Consider the following 8,596-nt stretch of genomic DNA (forward strand, 5'->3'; position numbering starts at 1 on the left):
GGATACACCATACAGGATCTCCAGACCTGAGCGGGCACTAGAATTCTCGGCTCAGGACGACCTGTGGGTAAGCCAGTCAGCACCTGGAATGTTAACTTCTTCATGTGTAATGCTCCAATCTGGAGCTTAATTTGTACAGACATATTTTGACTGTTTCTGAGTAGGGCTCGTCCTTCTGCTGACAATGCCCAAACCGGCTTCTGAAGTTGTCGGACAGGAATCAGACACCGACTCTTCAAGGCTTTAAGCCCGAAACTTCCGGTTAATCCGAGGCCTTCACTTGCCACGGAGACAGTCATGGTCATCTGTGGAGAGGAAACACTAACGCCAAGGGCAGCCTCTCCTACAGGCCTAATGTCTTGGGATTCTCCAACCTTCGCTGGACAAAGACCATGAGGGGGTCCCAAACAATCGCAGGGGGACCGCAATCCGATTTTGTGACTGAGTTCTGGCCTCTGCTTTGAAGAACATAGTCATCCTTTATGGATTCAGTGTGGATAGCTGCCTTTACAGGCTGGTGAACAGGAGGTCTTTGGGAGGACAGAACCTGGCGTGATGGTTTACCTCTACGCCTTGCACGTCTGGACTGCCTCTTGAGGTTGGGAAGAGAATATTCTGTGGAGCATAGTCATCCTGTGAGGATTCAGGGTGGGCAGCAGTCTCTTCAGGCTGGAGAACTGGTAGGCTACCTACACACACTACCCATTGGGGCAGCTCCGGGATATTGGGAAGGGAAGCTTTAGCAGAGGCTTCAGGATTAGGGTTATCGAAGACCATAAGAAAGGCCACCAGGAAGGCCTGCAGGTCAAAGACGATAGGATCCCATGCTTCCCATAGGGGGGTGATCCATTTCAAGGCATCACCCGCTAGGTAGGACATCATGAATGCTACTTTAACCTGATCAGTAGGAAAATAGTGAGCATAGAACTTGAAATGCAGCATGCATTGCTCCACAAATGCACGGCTTCATTTTGGATCCCCATAGTACCGTGGTGGATCCGCAGGAATGAGTGCTGATACAGTAGATCCATTTGGGCTGGTGCATAAACCGCCTGGGCCATAGCTTGAGGAAAAAAATTTTCTTGGTGCACGTATTCTCCAGACAAGGATTCAAAATGTCTCTGAGAGCGAAAGGCCGTGGGGCTCAATGGGAACCATGGCCTGAGCAAACTGTTACGCTTGCGTCGGACTGACTGGCGTGAGCGTGATTAGTGATCCCACTGTACCATGAACCGAGGAGTGCCTGGAGGGGCGTAACTAAGTATCAACCCGATCCGACCAAGGTCGCATGGCGGCTAACGACTCCGTCAACCAGGGAGGAACCGAGCAGAGGGACCAGGGGCTACTCCAGGTCAGACCCCGGTCACAGCTGTTGACCCACACCGAGGAATGCAGGAACTGGCAGGTAAGACTGGCGTACAGACAGGTGGTTATTGACAGGCACGGCTGGTATGCAGACAGGTGGGTACTGGTAAGCACGGCTGGTATGCAGACAGGTGGGTGTTGGCAAGCACGGCTGGTATGCAGACAGGGGGGTATTGACAAGCACGGCTGGTATGCAGACAGGGGGTTACTAGCAGATAGGAGTGCAGACTGGATAGGGTCCAGTACAGACTGGGATACAAAAACAGAGACGCAGATGCAGTAGACAAGCAGAGTAAAGGGAAACCGCCGGTGCGGTGGATAAGGCAGAGAGGACCCGCCGGAGCGGTGAGCAAGGCAGAGCAGAGGGAAACCGTCGGAGCAGTGAGCAAGCAGAGCAGAACTAAACCGCAGGTGCGGAGAACAAGGCAGACCACAGAGGAATCGCCGGAGCGGTGAGCTAGGCAGAGCAGAGAGGAACCACTGGAGCGGTGAGCAAGCAGAGCAGAACTAAACCGCAGGTACGGTGAACAAGGCAGAGCAGAGAGGAACCACCGGAGCGGTGAGCAAGGCAGAGCAGAGAGGAACCGCCGGAGCGGTGAGCAAGGCAGAGCAGAACTAAACCGCAGGTGCGGTGAAAAAGGCAGAGTAGAGAAGAGCCGCCGGAGCGGTGAGCAAGGCAGAGGAGAGGGGAACCGCCGGAGCGGTGAGCAAGGCAGAGTAGAGGGGTACCGCAGGTGCGGTGAACAAGGCAGAGCAGAGAGGAGCCGCCGGAGCGGTGAGCAAGGCAGAGCAGAGGTAAGCTGCCGGAGCAGTGAGCAAGGCAGAGCAGAACTAAACCGCAGGTGCGGTGAACAAGGCAGAGCAGAGGGGAACCGCCGGACCGGTGAGCAAGGCAGAGCAGAGGGGAACCGCCGGAGCGGTGAGCAAGCAGAGCAGAAGGGAACCGCCGGAGCGGTGAGCAAGGCAGAGCAGAACAGGGCTGACGGTGCAGGCAGAGAGGACAGGGCTCTGTTCACATGGAACAGACTGAAAGATACAGGAAGATGGCTAGAACACAGGAGGTAGATACGGAAGAAGGGAAAAGGGACAAGCAGAACCAGATACACACAAGGTACTTACAATGAAGTAGCGAGTGGACTCAAAACTCACAAACAGAAGTACAGAAACACCGAGTAGGAGTTAGGTGCTGGTTCAGACACTGCAGGAAAAGGGAAGGTATGAACATAGAGACAAACAGATAACAGGCTAGGATACAGTTCAGACAGGAACTGATACTGCAAGAGATACAAGAACAGGCCTGGGTATACAGCCCCCAGGGATGGCGGGAACGGACAAGAAGGCACAGAAAACAGGTCTGGGAATGCTGCCCCCAGAGATAGCGGAACAGACAAGAAGACACAGAACTGGACCTGGCAACTTCAGAGTCAAGGAGCACACTTAATGTTAGTGTTGCTCAGGCACCTCCTACTGGGTGGAGGGGGTTTAAATATCCAGTGACTCACAGAAATAGGCTGGAGACGCATTAGAGGTGCGCCCACAGCAGCTATAAGAATCAGGAAGTAACCGGGGCGCCGCCCTAAGCAGTCAGTCAAGAGACATGCACACTGCATGAACTGGAACACGGTTTGCAGGCTGGACTGATGGGTAAGATTGCGGTCTTGCATGGTGGGAGGTGGTGCACCATGCAAGCACACCACCAGGGATGTTACACGCAGCATCCCCCAAGAGCCCCCACAAGCCCCGCAGTGTCCCCCCCCAGATCCCCCCATCATTACCCCAGAGCCCCCACAAACATGCAGCATCCCCCAGAGCCCCCACAAACCCCAGCATCCCCCCAGAGCCACCCCCTAGAGTGCATGCAAACCTTGCCACATCCCACAAGAGTGCCTGCAGCGTCCCCCCAGATCCACCACAAGCCCCGCAGCATCCCCCTAAGCCCCGCAGCATCCCCCCAGAGGCCCCCCAAGCCTTGCAGCATCCCCCCAAGCCCTGCAGTGTTGCTCCAAGCACCACAGCATTGCCCCAGAGCCCCCAGCAGGCCCCTAGAGCCCCCACAAACCTGCATCACCCCAGAGCCCGCAGCATGCCCCCACAAACCTCGCAGCATGGCACCAGAGCCCCCACAAACCCGCAGCATGCCCCCACAAATCCGCAGCATCACCCCAAAGCCCGAAGCATGCTCCCAGAGCCACCACCAGCCCACAGCGTGCCCCCACAAACCTTGCAGCATCCACCCAGAGCCCTCACAAGCCCGCAGCATCCACCCAGAGCCCCCAGAAACCCACAGCATGCCTCCAGAGCCCCCACAAGGCCGCAGCATGCACCCCAGTATCCTCCCAGAGCCACCACCAGCCCGCAACATCTCCCCAGAGCCCCCACTAACCTGCAGCATCCCCCCCAGAGCCCCCACAAACCTGCAGCATGCCTCCAGAGCCCGCACAAACCTCGCAGAATGCCTCCAGAGCCCCCACAAACCCGCAGCATGCCCCCCAGAACCACCACCAGCCCGCTACATCCCCCAGATCCCCCACAATCCCGCAGCATGCCTCCAGATCCCCCACTAACCTCACAGCGTCCCCCTAGAGTGCCCACAGTCCCGCAGCATGCGTCCCCCTAGAGTGCATGCAAACCTCGCAGCGTCTCCCTAGAGTGCCCACAGTTCCCCCCCAGAGGCCCCACAAGCCCGCAGCATCACCCCAGAGCCCACAGCATCCCCCCACAAACCTCACAACATGGCCCCAGAGCCCCCGCAAACCCGCAGCATGGCCCCAGATCCCCCACAAACCCACAGCATGCCCCCATAAACCCTCAGCATCACCCCAGAATCCCTCCAAAGCCACCACCAGCCCGCAGCATGCACCCACATGCCTTGCAGCGTACCACCAGAGCCCCCACAAGCTTCACAGCATGCCCCCAGAGTCCCAACAAACCTTGCAGTTTCCCTCTAGAGTGCATGCTGCATCCCCCCAGAGCCCCCACAAACCTCACAGCGTCCCCCTAGAGTGCCCACAGTCCCGCACCATGCGTCCCCCTAGAGTGCATGCAAGCCTCACAGCATCCCCCTAGAGTGCCTACAGTCCCCCCAGAGTCCCCACAAGCCCGCAGCATCCCCCCAGAGCCCCCACAAGCCCTGCAGCGTCCCCCCAGAGCCCCCACAAGCCCCAAGCATGCATCGCCCCCCCCCCCAAACCCCCACCATCCCCCAGAGCCTCCTCAAACCTGCAGCATCCCGCCCACAGAGCCGCCACCACCACCAGCCCGCAGCATCCCACAGAGCCCCCACACACCTAGCAGCGTGCCCCCAGAGCCGCCGCCGCCACCAGCCCCGCAGCACTGACCTCCTCCTGCAGCTTCACCGGCAGCTGTGTCACTCTCTGCATGAGACTATGGCCCCTGGTGCTAAACTAGAACACGCCCATAATGCACAGTCAGGACACGCCCCGTAAATGACATCATACGTAGAAGGAGCCCATACATTCTTGCTTTTACCGTGGTGGGTGTTGAGGCTGCTGAGTACTGGGGAGACATGGCGGATGACTGCGCATCACACACTGAGCTCCCGGGCAGCCTCAGTTCCGGGGGGCAGCCTCAGTCCCGGGGGGAAGCCTGGCTTTCAGTGGATGTGGTTAGTCCCCTGCACTATAGAGAGAGGCTCATAGACTGCTGTATAGCAGCAATGGTCGTGACGGGTCAGAGCCAGTGATTACAGGGAGCCGCAGCCTCTCACCTGTCAGCAGTTGGACTATAAACCAGGTTTCCATTCACTGACAGTAAGGCTGGAGCTGTGCCCATTATGCACTGTTAGAACTTGGCGATTTCTGCAATGTTTGGAGGTTCCCGGATTCTGTATTTTTATACACAGTGTTTGTCAAGGAGGAAAAGGAACACAGAGCGCCAGTCCAGGCCACAGGTTGTGCCTGGTACTACAGCTCCGGTCTAGTGACGTGACAGGTGCTGAGCTGTAATGCCACACGCAGTCTGTGCCCTGGGGTGGCGCTGTAATCCATCAGCTCTGACTTTCTACTCTGGAAAAACTTCTGTAAGGCTGAATTCACACATCTGTGCTCCACGGACCGAGCTCAGATCTGACAACCGCTGGGTCACCAGTGCTGATCTGTGATTACCTCCTAGGAATAGATGAGGCATTGATCAGGTCCAGAGAGCCGGGCCGGGTGCTCGATCCCACCACGGATGTGTGAATTCGTCCTTAAGTTAATATCCATTTTTCACGGATTGACGTAATGGAGAAGATGGAGAATTTTTTTTTGACCTATGTCTTGTATCTTGTTTTGTGTCACTTTATGTATAGTCGTGGCCAAAAGTCTTGTGACTGATACAAATTTTGGTGTTCACTTCAGTGTTTTTAGATCTGTGTCAGATGTTTCTGTACTACAATTATCAGCATTTTATAAGTTTTACACTTTTATTGACAAATACATCAAGTTTATGGAAAGATTCAATATTCACAGTGTTGACCCTTATTTTTCAAGACTCGCTCCCTTCGCCCTGGCAGCTGGACATCGGCTGCTGGGCCAAATCCTGACTGACTACGGACAATTTTTGTCTAATCACTGCTTGGAGCTGACTACATACATTTCTGTTTGTCCACCCACTTTTTGAGGATTGACCACAATCAAATTGAGATCTGGAGAGTTTACTGGCGATGAACCCAAAATGTCAATGTTAACCAGACACTTAGTTGTCACTTTTGCCTTGTGACATATTCTCCGTCATGCTGGTAAATGCATTGTTAATCACCAAAAATGCTCCTGCTGTGTTCTTAGGCAAAACTGTGAGTGAGCCCACTCCCTTTTGATGATGGATAACTCCACACATGACTCGTCTCGGGCTGCTTTACTGTTGGCATAACACTGGACTCAAAGTAGCGCTCAGCTTTTCTTCTCCGGACATTCATTCTTCCATATGTCCCTAACAGCACTGGCGCCTGCCTGCTGCCATTCTTGAGCAAGCTCTGCACTGGTGTTGAACCAATTCCATAGCTGAATCCTATGTAGGAGGTGATACTGAGTCCTGAAGTCTTCACAGCAAATTAACCTCCCCCTATCAAGTTACTATTTTAGTGCCGTTTATTACATGGAGCTTTACATGTGAAAAGGGATATGTAGCACCCCAGGGGTCTGGTTGCCACAGTGGTAGAAATACCATGTCTGAGAGCGAGCATGGGTTTTCCTGGTCAGGAGCATTATTGCATGCCACACCTCCTGCCCCAGTCCAGGCAGGGGAGGATCCTGCCCTTTATAAACTGGATCTGGGGCGGGGTTAGCAGAGAAGAGTCTAGTTCCAGAGAAGGGACAGAGCAGCAGCAAGGAGCTCTGTAGGAGCCAGGAGCTGAAGACCAGGGACTGGAGCAGAGCTCGTCCTGGCAGAAGACGCAGAGAACCGGACACCGGAGTCCGAGGCTGTGGGGATATCTACATCCAGCAGCAGAAACCACCTGGCAGGGGATTTCAGGTCCCCTGGCCATAGAAAGCCCGGAGGCTCAGTCACACGCAAGGGACCAGTATCGCCATCGAGGAGCGGAAGGAACCAAAGGCCCCAAGTCACCAGCCATAGGGGTGAGCATCACACGGTACACTCAGGGACGTGGGCTACTACACGACTACAGCAGGGTAGCCAGGGAGAGTGCAGTCAGACGGGAAGGCCTACACCTCCACATGGCCAGGGGGACTCTTTTTCGCTCACAGACTGACCAGGCCTCTAATGTTAGCCAGTACTCCTGGCAGGGCCTTCTTCATTACCAACAGTAAAGACCCTGAACTGCACTGCACGGACTCTGAGTCATTTCTGCTGTGCCCCTGCACTACAACCCTCACCATCTACATACGCTGCCCTGAGGCTATACTCCTCCCGTGGGGAGTTATACTACTCTCTGCTGCGCACCCAACATCAGCCTTAGCGGTCTGCCCCGCAGCGGCGGTTTTTAGTGACCGCAATCCACGGGTGGCGTAGTCGGACATTTGTGGCACCCCAGGGGTCTGGTTTCCACAGTAATGCAATATTATGTCTGAGAGCAGGTGGGAGGTCTCTTGGTCAGGAATCCTATGCATGCCACACCTCCTGCCCAGTCCTGGGAGGGGAAGAACTTCCCCTATATAAACCTGGGGCTGAGGCAGGGTTAGGGAGTAGAGCAGAGAACAAGAAGAGAAGCAGCCATAGGAAAGAAACAACAGGAGCTCTGTGGGAGCAGTGCTACAAGGAGTCAGGGGCTGGCAGCTGCAGAGCTCGCCCTGACTGAGAAGTTATCACCGGACCCGGAGTCCGAGGCTGTGGGGACTAATCCTTACCCAGCAGCAGAAACCGTCCGGCAGGGGATTTCAGGTCCTCTGGCCCAGAAACCCGAAGGCACGGTCACACGCGTGGGACCAGCACCGCCATCGTGGAGCGGAAGCCACTAGAAGGCCCCGAGTCACCGGCCATACGGGTGAGCACCACACGGTACACTCAGGGACGTGGGCTACTTTTACCCGCCTCTAGCAAGGTAGCCAGAAGAGTACAGTTAGTTGGGAAGGCCTACAACTCCACCTGGCCAGGGGAGATCCCATCTGCTCAAGGACTGACCAGGCCCCGATCGCTAGCAAGTACTCCGGGAGGGTCTATCTTTGTCACCAGTAAAGACCCTGAACTACACCGCATCGTCTCTGAGTGGTTCCTGCTACCCCCATCATCCACGTCGGCTGCCCTGAGGCCATACCCCTCCCGTTGGGGGTTATACCATCCACGCTGCACCATCCTTCCACCGGCCTCAGCGGTCTGCCCTGCAGCGGCAGCTCCATAGCTGCATTCAACGGGTGGCGTAGTCATCCAACATCTACTGCTAATACTCTGCCACTTAGTCTGACTCCCTGGGCACGGACCTGGTCACCGCCACGAGACTACTACCCCCAACAGATCCGGCTCCGGGTAGGCTCCCGCGTGCGCAACGCTGCGCGACACCGGCCCAGGGGTGCGTCAACTTTTGGCGTAGTCGGCAGGATTTCGTGCCCGCAACCACCGGGTACTGCGTGCCTGAAAAAGACTGTTCAAACTTACCAGTGGTGAAGATTCCCGCCATCCGTGGAAGTTTCCCGCCATCCGGCGCCATCTTCTACCTTCTTCCCGCCATCTGCGAAGTTTTCCCGCCATCCGGCGCCATCTTCTGCCTTCTTCCCGCCATCCGTGGAGTTTTCCCGCCGTTGGACGCCATCTTGAAGACGCCGCGCGGGAAGAAGAG

Source organism: Phyllobates terribilis, unplaced genomic scaffold (genome assembly GCF_046119375.1).
Source record: "Phyllobates terribilis strain yellow unplaced genomic scaffold, ASM4611937v1 Scaffold_39__1_contigs__length_11870865, whole genome shotgun sequence".
Taxonomy (NCBI): Eukaryota; Metazoa; Chordata; class Amphibia; order Anura; family Dendrobatidae; genus Phyllobates; species Phyllobates terribilis.